Genomic DNA, 16,627 nt, shown 5'->3' with positions numbered 1-16,627 from the left:
GGATTTGGTGGGAACCGGTGTTTCAACGTGATTATGCCGTATATATAACACCCGCACGTACACACATATATACTTACATACATACATGCATACACACATATATATACACACGCGCACACACACATGTATACTTACATACATACATACACATACATACACATGCATACACACACACATATATATAAATATATATGTGTGTGTATATATATACATATATACAGGATGTCTATAAAGTTCGTGTGCACTTTAAAAAAATTATAACTTTATTTATATTTGCGATAGAAATAATCTGTAAAAAATGTTATAAAGTTTCATGTATCTAGTTTTAAGTATAGTTATTGAATAGTTTTTCACCACAAAATTCGTAACAATTTTTAGATAAGTAAAAAATAAGTAAAAAATATTTTCTTTTGTTTTTCAGAATCAATTTGATCCCATGGTTTCAATTGAGGAAAAAGTAAACTGTGTCCTTTGGTCGGCTGAATTGAAATCTACTATTGCTGTACAAAGAAAGTTTAGAATTAAATATAATAAAAAGCGCCTCATAGGAACACCATTGCTAAATAGATGAAAAAATTTTAAGAGACAGGCTCTGTCCATGATAAACCACGGTCTGAAAGGCCATGTGTCAGTGACGAAAGTGTTGCTTCCATAGAAGAATCCTTTAATGCAAGTCCAAGAAAGTCTGTAAGACGGGCATCATTGGAGCTCGGGCTGGCAAAGTCTACTGTGCATAAGATTCTGCGGGCAAGACTTCATATGAAAGCTTACAAAATTACATTACATCAACAGTTGTTAGAAGAGGATTATTATGCACGGTTAACTTTCTGTCACCAGTTCAATGAAAAACTTTGCAATGATGAGTAATTTGTAAGTAATTTACTGTTTCCTGGTGAAGCAGCATTTCACATTAGTGGCAAGGTCAACAGGCACAATTGCTGAATTTGGGAAACTGAAAACCCAAATGTTGAACATGAAAGGGACTCTATTAAAGTTAATGTGTGGTGTGCTTTGGGAATAAATCGAATCATAGAGCCGTATTTTTTGAAGATCGTGTTATTAACAGTGACAGCTACTTAGATATGTTGCAGAATTACTTTATTCCGCAACTTGAACAATTAAACTTGAAATATGATACAGTGTTTCAACAAGATGGAGCTTCTTAACCCTTTGCTCGGCGTGTTAGCCAGTTTCTAAATCAGGAATTTCCTAACAGATTGATCGGAAGGGGTGGACCATTTCATTGGCCTCCACGTTCGCCAGATTTGACTCCATTAGATTTTTATGGGGGCATGTGAAAACAATTGTATATGCAACCAAACCTAGTCTATTGGAAGATTTGAAAGCTAGAATAACTAATGTGATTTCAGGCATTACTATGAATCATTTGGCAAATGTTTTTCGGGAACTGCAAAATCTTATTACCCTTTGTATTGCTAATGATGTGGAAGGATAAATAAAATTTCAATAAAAGCTTATAAAGTGTAGATTTACTTCTTTCAAATCCATTTTACAGATTGCAAAGACAAATAAAGTTATAATTTTTTAAAGTGCACACGGACTTTATGGACACCCTGTATATATATATATATATATATATATATATATATATATACAAATGGTTGTGAAATATTCCATCCGACATTTCTACACTTTAAATATTTCTGTTACTAATTCAATATTACCACTTTTCAGCTAGTCATGTCTGTGATTTAATTTGCCAATTTCTTCCAAACACAAGACAGATTTAAACAGATTTAATTTGAACCATTGTCAATAATCTGTATAACCTCTTATGGTAGCTTAAAATTACAGATTTTCAAACTCTTAATATTGGGTGAGCTTAATAAATCATGGCAGACATATTTATTCTTAAACGTAATCTTTATCGATTTTAAGCATTATATGAAGTGCATTATGCAAAGTGATTCTAGATTATTAGATAAGGATTGATATTTTTTTATAATTTAGATTATTTGGACGAGTGTTCTCATGTTGGGCGTTATTCTCACATCATTTCGCTGATGGTAACCTACGACCTTCTTGAGACGGTTTTTTTTCTCACTCGGAAGACTGTAAAGATTTCGTACGTTCACTTTAATTTATATAAAATATGAAGTGAGTAAGAATCGTATGCATAAACAAAAAAGCTTTTAACAAAACTAATGAGGTCTACAATAAATATTCCAAACGAGGTTTACATGTTGTAAAACCATCAATTAAAAATATGTGCTGATGTTTCTTTTTAAATTTATTCTGAACGCATCATATTTTAATATGAATCCTCGAGAATAAAGAGAGACAGTAAATTTTACTAATTCAAACAGCATAAAAGGCGTAAAATGTTTTTCATCTACGGAAGATTTTAAAAGGGAAGTAACTAGTTTCACATGCTTATCGTCCTTTAAAATAAATCTCAAACACTCGACGACTAACGCGGATTTATGATAGATTATGAACTTTTAAACAGTAAAGATTTCTGCACGTCATGGAAACATTACGTCTCCGATATATCTGATGTATCGTTTTTAAATCAAATAATTGCATATAGATATGTATATAAGTGCTGGGCGATTAATCGGACTTAGAATCAGGGATCGAAACATCGGAACCTTTGGGGTATCGGAATCGGAAAATTAGAGCATATTTTCCGATGCCAACCCCGATTGCTTAAATTATCTTTTTTATTTGACTTTAGTTTAAGAAACATCGTCGACTGCTTGTAGTAATAATAAAATAATGAGTTTTGCTTTAAACTTCTACATCACTTCTCTCACAAATGTGCTTCTACATTTGAGAAAGTATACGCACATATAAGATGTTTTTTTTTACGGTAATCGGGAAAAAAATAACATTTTTCTAGTTAAATATATACATATTTACAAAGAATCGGAATCGGTAATTGTATCGGAATAGGGAATTAAGTCCGGAATCGGAAAATATATTGGAATCGTCCCATATATGTATGTGTGTATAACAACTTTATTATTTGAAAACAATGCATATATATATATATATATATATATATATATATATATATATATATATATATATAATAGGACAACAAGAGAATGAAATGAAGACACAAAACTATATATAGGTAGATATAGAATGGATCATTTATTGAATAATGGAATACAGGCAAAAATTGTGTCTTCATTTCATTCTCTTGTCCTATTGTATAAGCTCTAATAATTATTGTTGAGCTTGGCATTATCCGGATAAGTCTCCTTTTGTGGAATTGATCTTTCTCTTTTCTCTTTTACTTAAAGCTATATATATATATAAGTGTGTGTGTGTCACGGCATAACTATGTTGGCATAGTAGTTTTCGTACGATGACTGACTGTATGTAATGATGAACTTAGCCAGCACAGGACTGATGTCTATTTTTAATATTAAGCTCTATATGGATTGCTCCGGGGCGTAGAAATGTATAATTCGGTACCTGGGAAAGTGTTAAAACACCCTAATAGAGATGAAGTCACAGTTTTCGTTAAGAGCACCATCTAGGAGAACGGAGAACTGAAATAAAACCTGGGTTCTAGCTTCTTTCTACATATATGGCAATCAATTGCACCGACTTTTCCAAAAGGGAAAAAGAGTGCATGTATATATATATATATATATATATATATATATATATATATATATATATATCACCCTAATATATGTATTAGAGTGAGGTGAACATGTTTATTGTTATGCGTCTAGAATGCTGTTATAATTGGCTATAATATGAAGTGTGGTTGTAGTTTTTTTTTTTTTTTTGCTTATGGTACGACGTTTTAGTTACATTTTTTTACACACATACCTGTATATTATATAATTATATGCATACATATTTGTTATAGTATGCACTGTTATTATTATTAGTATTATTATTATTATTATTATTATTATTATTATTATTATTAGTAGTAGTAGTAGTAGTAGTATTAAAAGCAAGAGCAACAACAATATAATACCCTTCTCGTCCCAATGGTAAGAATGTGTATTTTTTTATTATTATTTACTAAACAGGCTGAAAAGAAAAATCAATGTAAATGAAGTCTTTTGAAACAGAAATAATTTCCGAAAGAGAATTCCAAATGTTTGTCTGTTTCAAAGTATTGACATAATTAAAACAAAACGAAAAACAAAACCAATGTGATGTCATTTATTTATTAAAACCGAATTAAATTATAGGACCAATCATGTACTTTGCAAAAATTATTTTGTAAACGGAATTTAAAAAATTGGCGGCAAAACAGTGGTCGAAGTTACGGATGTCATATTGGTGTCACTAAGCGAGAATCTGAAGTACTGCACCATGTCATATTTTTAACACGGTCAAGCAGAATACTTAGACTTTATGTGTCTCAGCAGTAGTCATTTGAAAAGCTTCTCTTGATGGTAGAGTACATTGTTAAAGTATATGCACCATCATGGTTTTTATATCAACGTTTGTATCCCTAAACCCAGATTAATTATTAAAAAAAAATGTCCTTATGTTTTTATTTTTATTCTAGGGGGAAGGGTGCCTGGCTTTGCCCGAGCGTAAAACACGCTTATATACGATATTTTTATTTGTCCAAATTTTGTATATATTATTATAGAGTCGTGATTTTAAAGGTTAAAAAATAGGACTTGCGTGCTATCAGCAAGAATCGAAACCGAAAGCAAAACTTCAACTTTCAAAGTTGGTGACGTAACCACTGCACCAACGTGAAACGCATATGAACTGACTAAAATTTAAGAATTAAAAATAAACTAAGATGAATGTACTAAACGTATTAGGATTTGAGCAATTTTTACCCATTTTTGACCTCTTAAATCTATTTTAACCGGTAAAAGACCCATAAAAAACGGCGTGTAAAAAATCCAATCATTTGAGGTCCCTACTGCCGATCTGCAACTTTTAGGACCCATAAGAAAGTTTAGAAAAATGTTCAAATATATATTTATTTTTCTTTCACCTGAGAGACAAAAGTCTAATCTATATATATAAAAATGTAAAGTTGGTTCGTTCTAAACAAATAAAACCATGTTTATACGTTACCAATTTATTTGAAATTTTCAGACAACCCATTTTTAGAGTCGAGGTATGTTTTTATGTTATTAAAATAAATTTACCTAATTAAAATCAAAATATTAAATAAAATAAATATATTTATTTAATCGTTTCTGCGAATCTGTTCTGTTGATAAAACTGAACTTCCGGTTCGATTCATTTCACAGCCACGAATTGACGAAAGGTATCATTTTCTGTTAACTCGATAGGTAAAAAAAAAACATATTTCATTTGTTTATCTTCCAAATTTTTTAATTTACACATCTTTTCTTTATTATATAAGGCCAAAAAAAAGTTTGTTGCTTGCTTTTGAGTTTTTTTTTGTTTTTCTATATAAGATTACTCATGCAGAGAGTGATCCGTGCTGAAATAATGTTATTATTTAAAAAGTCATTCTTAACATGGGGAGGTAAGGATGTTTTGTACCTATTCTGTACTTTAACCTTACAATTGAATAAATAAATAAAAAAAACATATCGTAAAACGTTATTTAAACGTGGAAATATGATTTAAAAAATAGCGTGGATCGCTCTCTGGATTAGCACCATTTTTATTTATTGCGGACTATTATTCTCATCTTTATTAGTTGTTGTTTCACGAATTTTCGGCCAACTGTTCCTCTGGCCTTTATGAAAAGAAGTCCTTTTATAAATGTTCAGTAACTTTTTCCTTTTATTATTCTTAAAGAGTAAAACTTTTCTTATTCATGAAAGGAGTTAAGCCTACGTAAATAAATAAATGTTTGTACACGTGACAAATTATCAATAAATGGTTTAGTTACTTTTTTTAAAAAATGTTTGTAAAAGTGCGAAAGGCGACGTTGTCGTATACTCCCATGCTTAATTTCTATACTTATAGGTTTTTGGAATTTCTTTTTACTGGATTATTATTGATTGGACAGTAATTAAACAGATTATTAAAAAAAATGTGAAAAAGAAATCATTATTTCGACATTTGAAAGTGGTGCTCACTTTTTAGTTACAACGTTCTGATAAATCAGTCACCCATTTTGTAAGCAATAAAAACGCGGTATATCAAAACCATAGAAAGTAAAAATAATGAGTCTCTACCGCATTTGTAAGTCAGAAATATATTTGTTTCTCAAAGAAAAAAAAATAGAGAGAACAGGACTTTTTTTTATTGTTTTCATGAAAATAAAGTTTCGAGATTTTTAATTATTTTTTTTTTTTTACTTATTTAGTCCGTTTGTGTTTTTTTTTTAATTGTTTTTGTGAAAGGTGAGGTTTTTTCAAAACTTTTGTTTTGTTTCTTTTTAATTTTTTTAAAGTATTATAAATTTCACTAACATGCTGGAGAAATGTTTAATAATTTGGTATTTTTTTAGGTTAGGTCCACCTCCACAATTTTCCTTTCAATGACGACATTTATAGGTTTCCGAGTATGCTGAACACGCAAATTGCATTGAAATTTTGCGGAAATAAATAGTTGTATTATGCATTGTATTCTTCGGCGGCCATCTTTTTGCGTGCACACGCGCCATAAACAAATACACACACGTAAAAAGATGGCCGCCAAAGATTACAATGCATAATACAACTTTTTATATCTTGATAACTACTTATTTCTGCAAAATTTCGATGCGATTTTCGTATTCAGCATAGTCGAAAACCATTTCAAGTCGTCATTTAAAAGAAAATTGAGGAGGTGGACCTAATCTAAAAACTTACCAATAATGTTTAATCCCGTACGCCTCCCGATACATTGCTTCGTCAACATGCGACAATTTTATATCTCCCGAAGACACTTCCGTATTTAGAAAATAAATAAATAAATAAATAAAAAGTGACCGATTTACCAGAACGTGGTAACTAAAAAGTGAGTATCCCTTTCAAATGTTGAAATAATTTTTTTTTTTCAATTTTTTTTCATAATCTGGTTAGTGTTCAATCAATAATAATCCACTGAAAAAAATTCAAAAAAACCTATCAGTATAGAAACTCCACCACGTAAGTAAATAAATAAAAAAATGTTACGTGCGCATGCGTTAGCCTTGACTAGGGGGGTACTAAGGGAACGACCATTAAATAATTCTGCGGGTCGCCATGGAACTCAACGCCCAAGGAGTATCAAAATAGTTTTCATGATCTGAAGAAATTTTTTTTTCCGAAAAGTGGGTGATCACTTTTCCATCTAAATTTAACTTAAAATGAGCACCCACGTTCTGGCCACCTGAGGAAGGGGCATTTATTTTCGTGTTTATTGGCTTAAAGGGTTTTTTGACAAGGCAGTTTGGTACGCGAATGCATATTTAACAGTTTTCGTTTATGCTCACGCATAGCATAAACAAAGGCTACGTCTGTGAAATAGAAAAATGGTCCCAAAGGTCAGGGGTTAATACCATTCAAAAGAAATCAAACAAAAAGACTTTTTAGCCAAGAAACACACAGAAAGAAAAAAAAATAGCATCCATTTTTTTTCTATCGAATTCATTTGCTGTTTTTATTGAAAACTATTTTCCCCCGGATTTTTGATATAATTTTCCATTAAGGGCTGTGCGTCTCACGTTCGTAAATAACAAAATTTTTTTTGTAGATTTTGGTGTGCTAAAAACGAATCTGTAAACCGTTTCCGTCGCAAAAAATAGTTTTTATGATATGAAGAAATTACTTTTTCGAAAAAGTGGCGGTCACTTTTCCATGTAAATTTAACTTAAAATGAGCACCCACTTTCTAGCCACCTGAGAGAGGGGGGATTTTTTCCCATGTTTATTGGCTAAACAGCTTTCGTTTATGCTTACGCATAGCGTAAACGAAGGCTACGGCTGTTAAATGGAAAATAGTCCCAGAGTTCAGGGGTTATTACCATGCAAAAGAAATCAAACAAAAAACTTTTTAGCCAAGAAACAGAAAAGTGCCCCTCTCTCAGGTGGCCAGAAAGTGGGTGCTCATTCTAAGTTAAATTTACATTGAAAAGTGATCACCCACTTTTCGAAAAAGTAATTTCATGAATGTCATGAAACCTTTTTTTTTTGCTACGTAAACGGTTTGCAGATTCGTTTTTAGCACACCGAAATCTACAATAAAATATTTCGTTATATATGAACGTGAAACGGGCCTTAAAGTAAAATAATACCGGATTTTTTTGGAGCAGATTTGCCGTTTAGTTGTACAAATATCCTCAAACCAGGTAATCACTAAAAGGGATTTTTAAAAGTCGTCACCTGTATCGAGCAAAAGTTTAAAACCACCGATTATATGCCAGCCTACATTATGGTAACATATATTGAGTGAGTTCCTAAGAGTATTTTTAGTTTAAACTCATTTTCCCAAAATTCCCCCAAACTTAACGTGTTCGATACAGTCTGCCGCCATTTGTATTTTTCAGATATACCGATAAACATTGAATGTTTTTGAACCGATTATACATTACATAAAATCACTAAAATCTTATCCAGTTAGGTAGAACACTTACTTTTCTTGTCTTTGATAACATTTATTTGTTATATATTTATTTTTTGACAACTTCTTTGTATCTGTGTTTAGTAATATAAACCCTTTTCATTTAATGTAACGTTTAGTCGGCTCGAAAAACAGTGTTTATTGGTGTATTTGAAAGCTACAAATGGTGGTGGACACTGTTGATTACTTTAAGTTAGAGAAAGTGAGTTAAAACTAAAAAAACTATACAAAATACTGTCAGAAACCTATCCATTATGTCAGCCTATGTCATGGTAACATATGTTCGGTGAGTTTCAGACACTGTTTTGTATAGTTTTTAGTTTTCAACTTACTTTCCCAAACTTAACGTATTCAACAGAATTCGCGACCATTTCTGTTTTTTGAGCCAATTAAACATTTTACATTACATAAAAACACTAAACAATTATCCAATTAGGTAGAAACGTAAATTACCTTACCTTTGCTTTCATTTATTTGTTTTTGGACGACTTTTTCGAATCTGTGTATAGTAACCCCCCTCCCCCACCATCAACCAAATATTAATTACTAAATCACATTTTTTAAAACAACAACAAAAAAAGAAAAGCATTTAGCGTTTCAACATTTTTGCTACGTTCAGCTTCATCCACTGATTGTTGGTCAAGTGCAAAACATGAATGATTGACAGAAACTCTCGAGGATCCAGACCAAATTCTGCAAGAGTACCATTTTTTTCAGTTTCGCCTTCTTTTTCACTTTTTGCAGTGGATTGCTGTACTAATATAAGAAACATGCATTTTCTCTTTTATTAAATTTTTCCATTACACCAAATTGAGCCACTGCAACGCGTGGCAGGGTACAGCTAGTATATATATAAAGCTCTACGTCTGCCTGTCTGTCTGTCTGTCACCATATTTTCTAACTCTATCTCTCTGAAACTAAAAGTCGTAGAGCGGCGCTAGGAACCTTAAATGATTGCATTTTTAATGGGCCGTTCTTTTATGGGTCTTTAGCCGATTAAAATAATTTTTAAATGGCTTAGAAAAGTTGGTACAGTGATAACGTCATCGACTTTGAAAGCTATAGCTTTTCTTTCGGTTTTGATTCAAACTGATGGCACCCAAATACTTTTTATTTACTTTTGAGATCACGATAATAATATAATACGAAATTTTGACAAAACTAAATATCATATTTAAACGTATATTACGACCAAGCAAAGCCCGGCCCTACCTTCCTCCGCTAGGAAATATATATTTTGATCCAGAATGTTCACTACTGATTTATATGCTTTGAAATTTCTTGACAACTTGCAAAAACCTTTATATATATGATATGTTTATATTTTTATAATCGAATATATATATATATATATATATATATATATATATATATGAATACTTAATTATATGTATATACCTAATTTATTCACATAAATTAATATACGAAAGTACAAATTTATGCGTAAAGTTTAAGCATTTACTTCAACAGTGCTCAATACGTAGGTAGAGCTAGTTAGTAAGTTATAAAATATATATGGAAATTAAGTTACACAGAATATTCCGCGTTTCGTCCACGCTAGGATTCATCAGGCTTATGCGTGGATGAAACGCGGAATATTCTGTGTAGCTTGATTGCTATATATATTTTACAACTTACTACTTAGCTCTACCTACGTATTGAGCACTGTTGAAGTAAATACTTAAACTTTACGCATAAATTAATACTCTCGTATATTGATTTATGTGATTAAATTAACTAAACAAATATATATATATATTCGATTATAAAAAATATAAATATATAATATATATAAAGGTTTTTGCCAGTTTATAACTTACTATATATATATATATATATATATATATATATATATATATATACATATGATGATTATGATGATTGATGATTGCAACGTCTTGTCAGACGAGTGCCACTCCGTCAGACATTTAAAATCCATGAGCCCAAATGCCTGAGGGAGTATCTATACAAATATGATGTTACAGAGTCTTAGCTTTGTACGACAGCTAAGTCTCTCTCTCTCGGTTCAAAATGTTGAGATCCAGCAACAAGCAAGAGCAAGATAGCCAGCAACAAATTAAACTGCAGACCAGCTTAATGCGGATACTGGTCTCCCGCTTTATGTTTTTTAAATCAGAGATTTGCTTCTCCTAGAAAGGGTGACTTCACCACGGCTTACGGGAGCCCTCTCCACCCCAATACACATATACACACACACAAATATGCACGGTGCTAGTTGGCCGTTGACCCAGAAAAAGAATTCATTCGCCCTACATACATACATATACATACATACATACATATATATATATATATATATATATATATATATATATATATATATATATATAATTATTTCCACAGCCAAACAACGCCGCAGCTAACAAAACAATGACAGCTACGAAATCGGAAGGCCTTGTATGCAGGAGGCTCGGGTTTCGAATCCTGAGCTCGGATATGTCTAACTGATAAGCCCAAATGAGACCGAAACTCGAACCTCGGACTTCTGATTTGTTGGCTGTCATGACTCTTGTGAGCTGCGACTTGTTTTTGCAGTGGAAATAATTACATAATTTCTCACATTCTGAAAATTATATATATATATATATATATATATATATATATATATATATATATAGTAAGTTAGAAAATATATATGTCGATTAAGCTACACTGAAAATTCCGCGTTTCATCCACTGTAGGGCTTTTCAGGCTTATGCGCGAATTTTGTGGTTGTCTGTCGTTTTAATATAAGCACCTTCTATTGAGATTTTAGTTAGCCAATCAGCTTTCTAGTATCCACCGCGCCCTTCCTATCAGCCAATGAACATGCACTTATCGGACAAAGTCCTATTTGACCTCTGTTTGACCTGTTCCTTTGTGTTTGCTATATTTAGCCTGTATATCTAGTTTCTTGACCTGTTTTAAATCTAGGTTATGTTTTTTATGTTAGTTTATATATAAATATATATATGTACATTCATATATGCACATATATATATATACATATATATACATACATATATGTGTGATCGTTTATGTATATTCATGTTTATTTAATTTATTTATTTGTTCATTTTCTATTGTTTTTTTATGTTTTAAAACTATTTTGTATCGCTATCCTAGAGTAAATTTTATCTTGTGAACACAGTTGTTCGCTATTTCTCTTCTACATATATATTTTATAACTTATTAACTAGCTCTACCTACGTATTAAGCATTTTTGAAGTAGATACTTAAAGTTTACGCATAAATTTATACTTTCGTATATTAATTTTATGTGAGTAAATGAAGTAGGTATATATATATATATATATATATATATATATATATATATATATATATATATATATATATGTGTGTGTGTGTGTGTGTGCGTGTGTGTGTGTGTGTGTGCGGGGGAAGGTGGACGGATATTTTTTCCTCTTTAGCTATCTTTGATTTTTGATCGTTTCACTTTCTCTTAGTTTTAACTCTCTCCATATGTTAATTTCTTTCATAGAGCAAATCATTTACCTTTACTCCACGAGTAGTGATAGTCTCGTTCGTTTTATTTTCATGTCTGCTACCTTCCTCCATCCTGTCTACTTTTACTTTGACTCTTTATTAAAAATTCTACCATCGCTGGCGCTTTTTGTTCTACAATGCTTCAAAGAAGAATTTTTTTTCCCATCTTTTCGAAATTCTCTTTGAGGTCTAAATTATAACTTATTTATATGCATTAGTAAAAACGAGCTTACAACTATAAATATGAGAGTATAAAGTGAGGTGAAAATGAACCGTCTTGTTTACTTCTAACAGACATGCAATCTTCGTTTCCTTATTTTTGTTTGCAAATTCTATAAGCAATATATTTTTTTTCAATTAAAGAGAAAATAACTGAACTGTCCGGGTGGAAATCTATCCATCTGATCACTTGCTATTTTTCAACATTTGAGCAGTACATTTAAGATTCATACTACAATAGAACCCGCAGATTCGGTGGCCCTAGGATACGTTTTTTCAGGTTACAATGTGGAATACGATGTGTTCCGGCCTCTGGTTCCGGTATGTACCCCACCGTACGGTGTTATTTATAATATAATTTGATTATATACATGTGTATTATTATATATTGTATTTTGTTACTAATTTTATATGCCGTATCCCGGGGTTCTATTATATATTTTATTTTTTTATCATAGGAATAAACAGATTTACTTTTACTAAACAGGTGATGCTAATAAAAACGAATGAAAAAATTATTTACCCAGTTTCGAACCTCGTTGATTAGAACTAACTCAAGCACTTAACTCTATAAGAGCAGACTTATTGGCCTTCCGGCGAAGATCAAAGTGTGCTGTTTATCAACTAGACAGGGTTGGGAGGATCCTACTAACCACTTTTTTTTCCACCACTCTCAACACAAATTAATTATTATATTATCATTATTCTTATCTTTTTGTGTTTTACACATAGATATAAAAAATGTTTTAAACAATCGGGTTCTAAGTAGAACGTCTGCCAGTATGAGATGATGGATACAGTATTATGGTGGAAGAGGATACTAGCTAAGAGAAACTTTTGTTCAGTTCTTGAGTGAAAAGGATGACTAACGACCCCCACTTTCCCCCTATGTCTAATTTTTTTGTTCAGTTTGAACTTATATTATACTATTAGTCTGAATAAAGGATTTAATACCTCAAAGCGTAGTATCTGTTCTTCAGATGCTACACTTCAATTTCTTGTTCTCTCTCATTGAAGGAGAAATCCTTCACGACAGAGACAATTTTAATTTTTGTTCCTTTCTCCACGTTAATAAACGGCCCTGGTGTCTAACTCTATTTCGTGGGAAGGCATTGTAAATAGTAACTGAAGGTTTTGATTGTTTTTTTTACAAAGAACTCACCACTTATCAAGGCTCGGAGGTAACTCGAGGATAAGGGTTAATGAATATAAGATGTTAAATTAGTAATCGCTAAAATTTGGTTGGAATTTGATTATTTAAGAAAGCGGCTAAAGAAGAACTTGTTTACATTGGAGTTGAAGATGGCCGTATTGTAGATGACAGCAAAACGTTATGCTGTGAAGATTCACTTGTCCATGGTAAAATTACAGGCTGGATAAAATGTAGTTGAGTGACCTAATAATGCCGTTCCCTTCGCTAACACTGTCGAACAGACAAAATGTGTCGTCAACATAACAAAAGTAAACATCTGGTCTCTTAGGAACAGAGAAAAGATATACTGATAGAAACCTACAAAGATGTGGACAAATGCCGGATACAATGGAAGGCCCGCAGAGACCCTATAAATCTGTCCATGCATAATATCGGCCAAAAAATAATTCAGCTGACATCGTGTCAAATTTCATTAATTTCAACGAAAACACTTTCGGGAATAGAAAAAAAAAGGACAGTTGCCCACCATACCAGGCATCAGAAAATATATAATGTTATCTAATAAAACAAAACAATACGGATTAATAGACATTCGTATGTCAAATAAAAACACCCCTTTGCCAGTATAAGAATAGTTTGATATAATTTAGTCTTAATATACTTATTTTAAGGCAGAATTCCGTACAGATTGGCGGGTTCGGCAATCAATAATAAGAAATAGTAATGAGTAGGGCTATGACAACAGCATATTCTTTTCATTGTCATGACTCTCGAGTCAGTTAGACAAACATATATATATATATATATATTCATATATATATATATATTTGCCCTTTTGGTCAAGATCAAAGTGTAGTATCTGTTCCGGCAGATGCTGCACTTAAGATAATTTGTACCAGTCAATGGAGGGGAAACCCTCTATACTGGGACAATTATTATTTTTGGTAACCAGAGTGCCCCCTTTTTGCCTACTTTTAGGGGAGCTGGTTTTTACCTCACATTAAAAACGGCCTTGTGCCTAATTTGCTCAGTGGGGGAGCAAATAAATACCATCTGTTCTTCAGATGCTGCACTCCTATTTCTTGTTCTCTTTCAGTGGAGGAGAAATCCTTCACGACTGAGACAATTTTTATTTTTGTACCTTTTCTCCACGTTAAAAAACGACCCTGGTGTCTAACTCTGTCCCGTGGGGAGGCATAGTAAATAGGTATATATATATATATATATATATATATATATATATATATATATATATATTTCTGTGGAAATATATTTTTTATAATATATACCAATCCTTATTTAAGAAGCTCAATGTAATTACAGAGCAATATAATGAATAAATGACAAAATACTATATTCCAAAGTTCACGATGTTGACTGTCTTATAATTTATTCTTTTAATTCAGTTGGCATTTACAATTCTTGGCAGTATCTGTTTCGTAGCGTAAAATCAATCGCTACGAAACAGATACTACCAAGAATTGTAAATGTCAACTGAAAACTGAATTAAAGGAATAAATTATAAGATAGTCAACATCATGAACTTTGGAATATAGTCTTTTGTCATTTATTCACTATATATATATATATATATATATATATATATATATATATATATATATATATATCTATATATATATATATATATATATGAACACATATATAGCAGTTAAACTGCACAGAATTCTCGGAGTTTTATTTCAGGAAAGACTCGTGACCATGACCTTTTAAGTAACCAGGCGTTTTACATATACACATGGTCGTAAATATTACGATCTAACCAATCCGAGTCATTGTTACTCTATCCCGTGGGTTAATACTTTCATAATCCATAAGCAGGTCTTTTCCAAGACAAAGGTTCGGCTGACAACTATTTACTCCCCCATTTGTTTAGGCTTAGAGAGCAGTGACTTATCCTATTTGGGGGGGGGGTAAGGGGTGACTTTGTTTTAACATGCACTTTCTTGAAGATTATATGCATAAACTTAAGGCTAATGTAGGCAAACGATGAAACTCTTTTTAGCAGAGTTGCGGAGTCGGATCGTGAAAGTCCGACTCCGACTCCGACTCCAACTCCTTGAATTCCTAAAATGCCGACTCCGACTCCGACTCCTTTGATATCTGAGACTCCGACTCCGACTCCCGACTCCGACTCTAACTCTCGACTCCTTGAACACTATGTGGGAATCTATTCTGCAGATCCATATACCAGCCTCCCACACCTATTCAGCATTTTATAATTACTTTCCATGTATATCATTTTTTACGTTTAACATTCACTTGTATGATAAATATACTCACATATACACTCTACCAGCTCTATTTATTTATTTTACGTTAACTCCTAACAAGGAATATCACCACTTGGACGAAAAAGGCTACTTTTTGAGACCATGTCTAGGAAAGATTAAAAATATGTCGGTTTATGTTACATTTAAACTTCTGCATATCAGTACGACCAGGAAAGCAGGTAGCAGGAAGGGAATCCCAAAGTCTTGCTGTTCAAGGGAAGAGACTATTAGAATAGAAAGCTTTTTGGCATCTAGGGACATCAACAGTGAAGGGGTGAGATCTTATTGCTGAACGGGTTTGTCAGGGATATGTACAGGGTACAAGTGCAACGAGTTCATCAGAACACATTCCATTAAAACAGGCACAGAGATGCATTGTGATGCTGGGACAAGAGCTGGAGCTTAGTTGATAAAGTGGGACAGATTAAATTGACAACTTTTTTGGAACCTATCCAAGATGGAGAGACTAGTGGTAGATGCACCAGCCCAGATGTGGCAACAACAATCCATGCATGAGTGAATGGTAGCCTTGTAGAGGTACGGTATACCCTCAGGTGTGAGTAGTCTTTTAGCTCGATAGAGGGAACCCACCATCTTTGCAGCAGTCTTTGCAATGTCCTCTATGTATTTGTTCCAGTTCATATTGCCCACAAAGTAAAATATGGTAAAATAATCCCAAAAAAGGAGTTTAAAGGTAGAATTCTCAGGTAGGGTGCTTTTTTCATCGATATAGGTGGTTTGAGAGGTGTCTTGTAATTGTTAAAGGAGATCAGCTTAGTTTTCCTAGCATTAAATATTACCATACATTTGTGTCCTCATTCACCTATGGTCTGGAAGTCATTTTCTAATGATTTTTCCATTGTATTAGATTTATTTACATCTTTTCTTGCCTAATTCATGTTATAGAGCATTGCATCACCAGCAAATATATCCATCTCGGACACAATATTACCAGGGAGGTCGTTTTGAATATCAAGAATAATAAT

The sequence above is a fragment of the Euprymna scolopes genome, chromosome 35 (genome assembly GCF_053919585.1).
Source record: "Euprymna scolopes isolate OS-2025 chromosome 35, ASM5391958v1, whole genome shotgun sequence".
NCBI lineage: Eukaryota > Metazoa > Mollusca > Cephalopoda > Sepiida > Sepiolidae > Euprymna > Euprymna scolopes.
The sequence above is the reverse complement of the archived record's forward strand: the minus strand, read 5'-3'. Positions refer to the sequence as shown.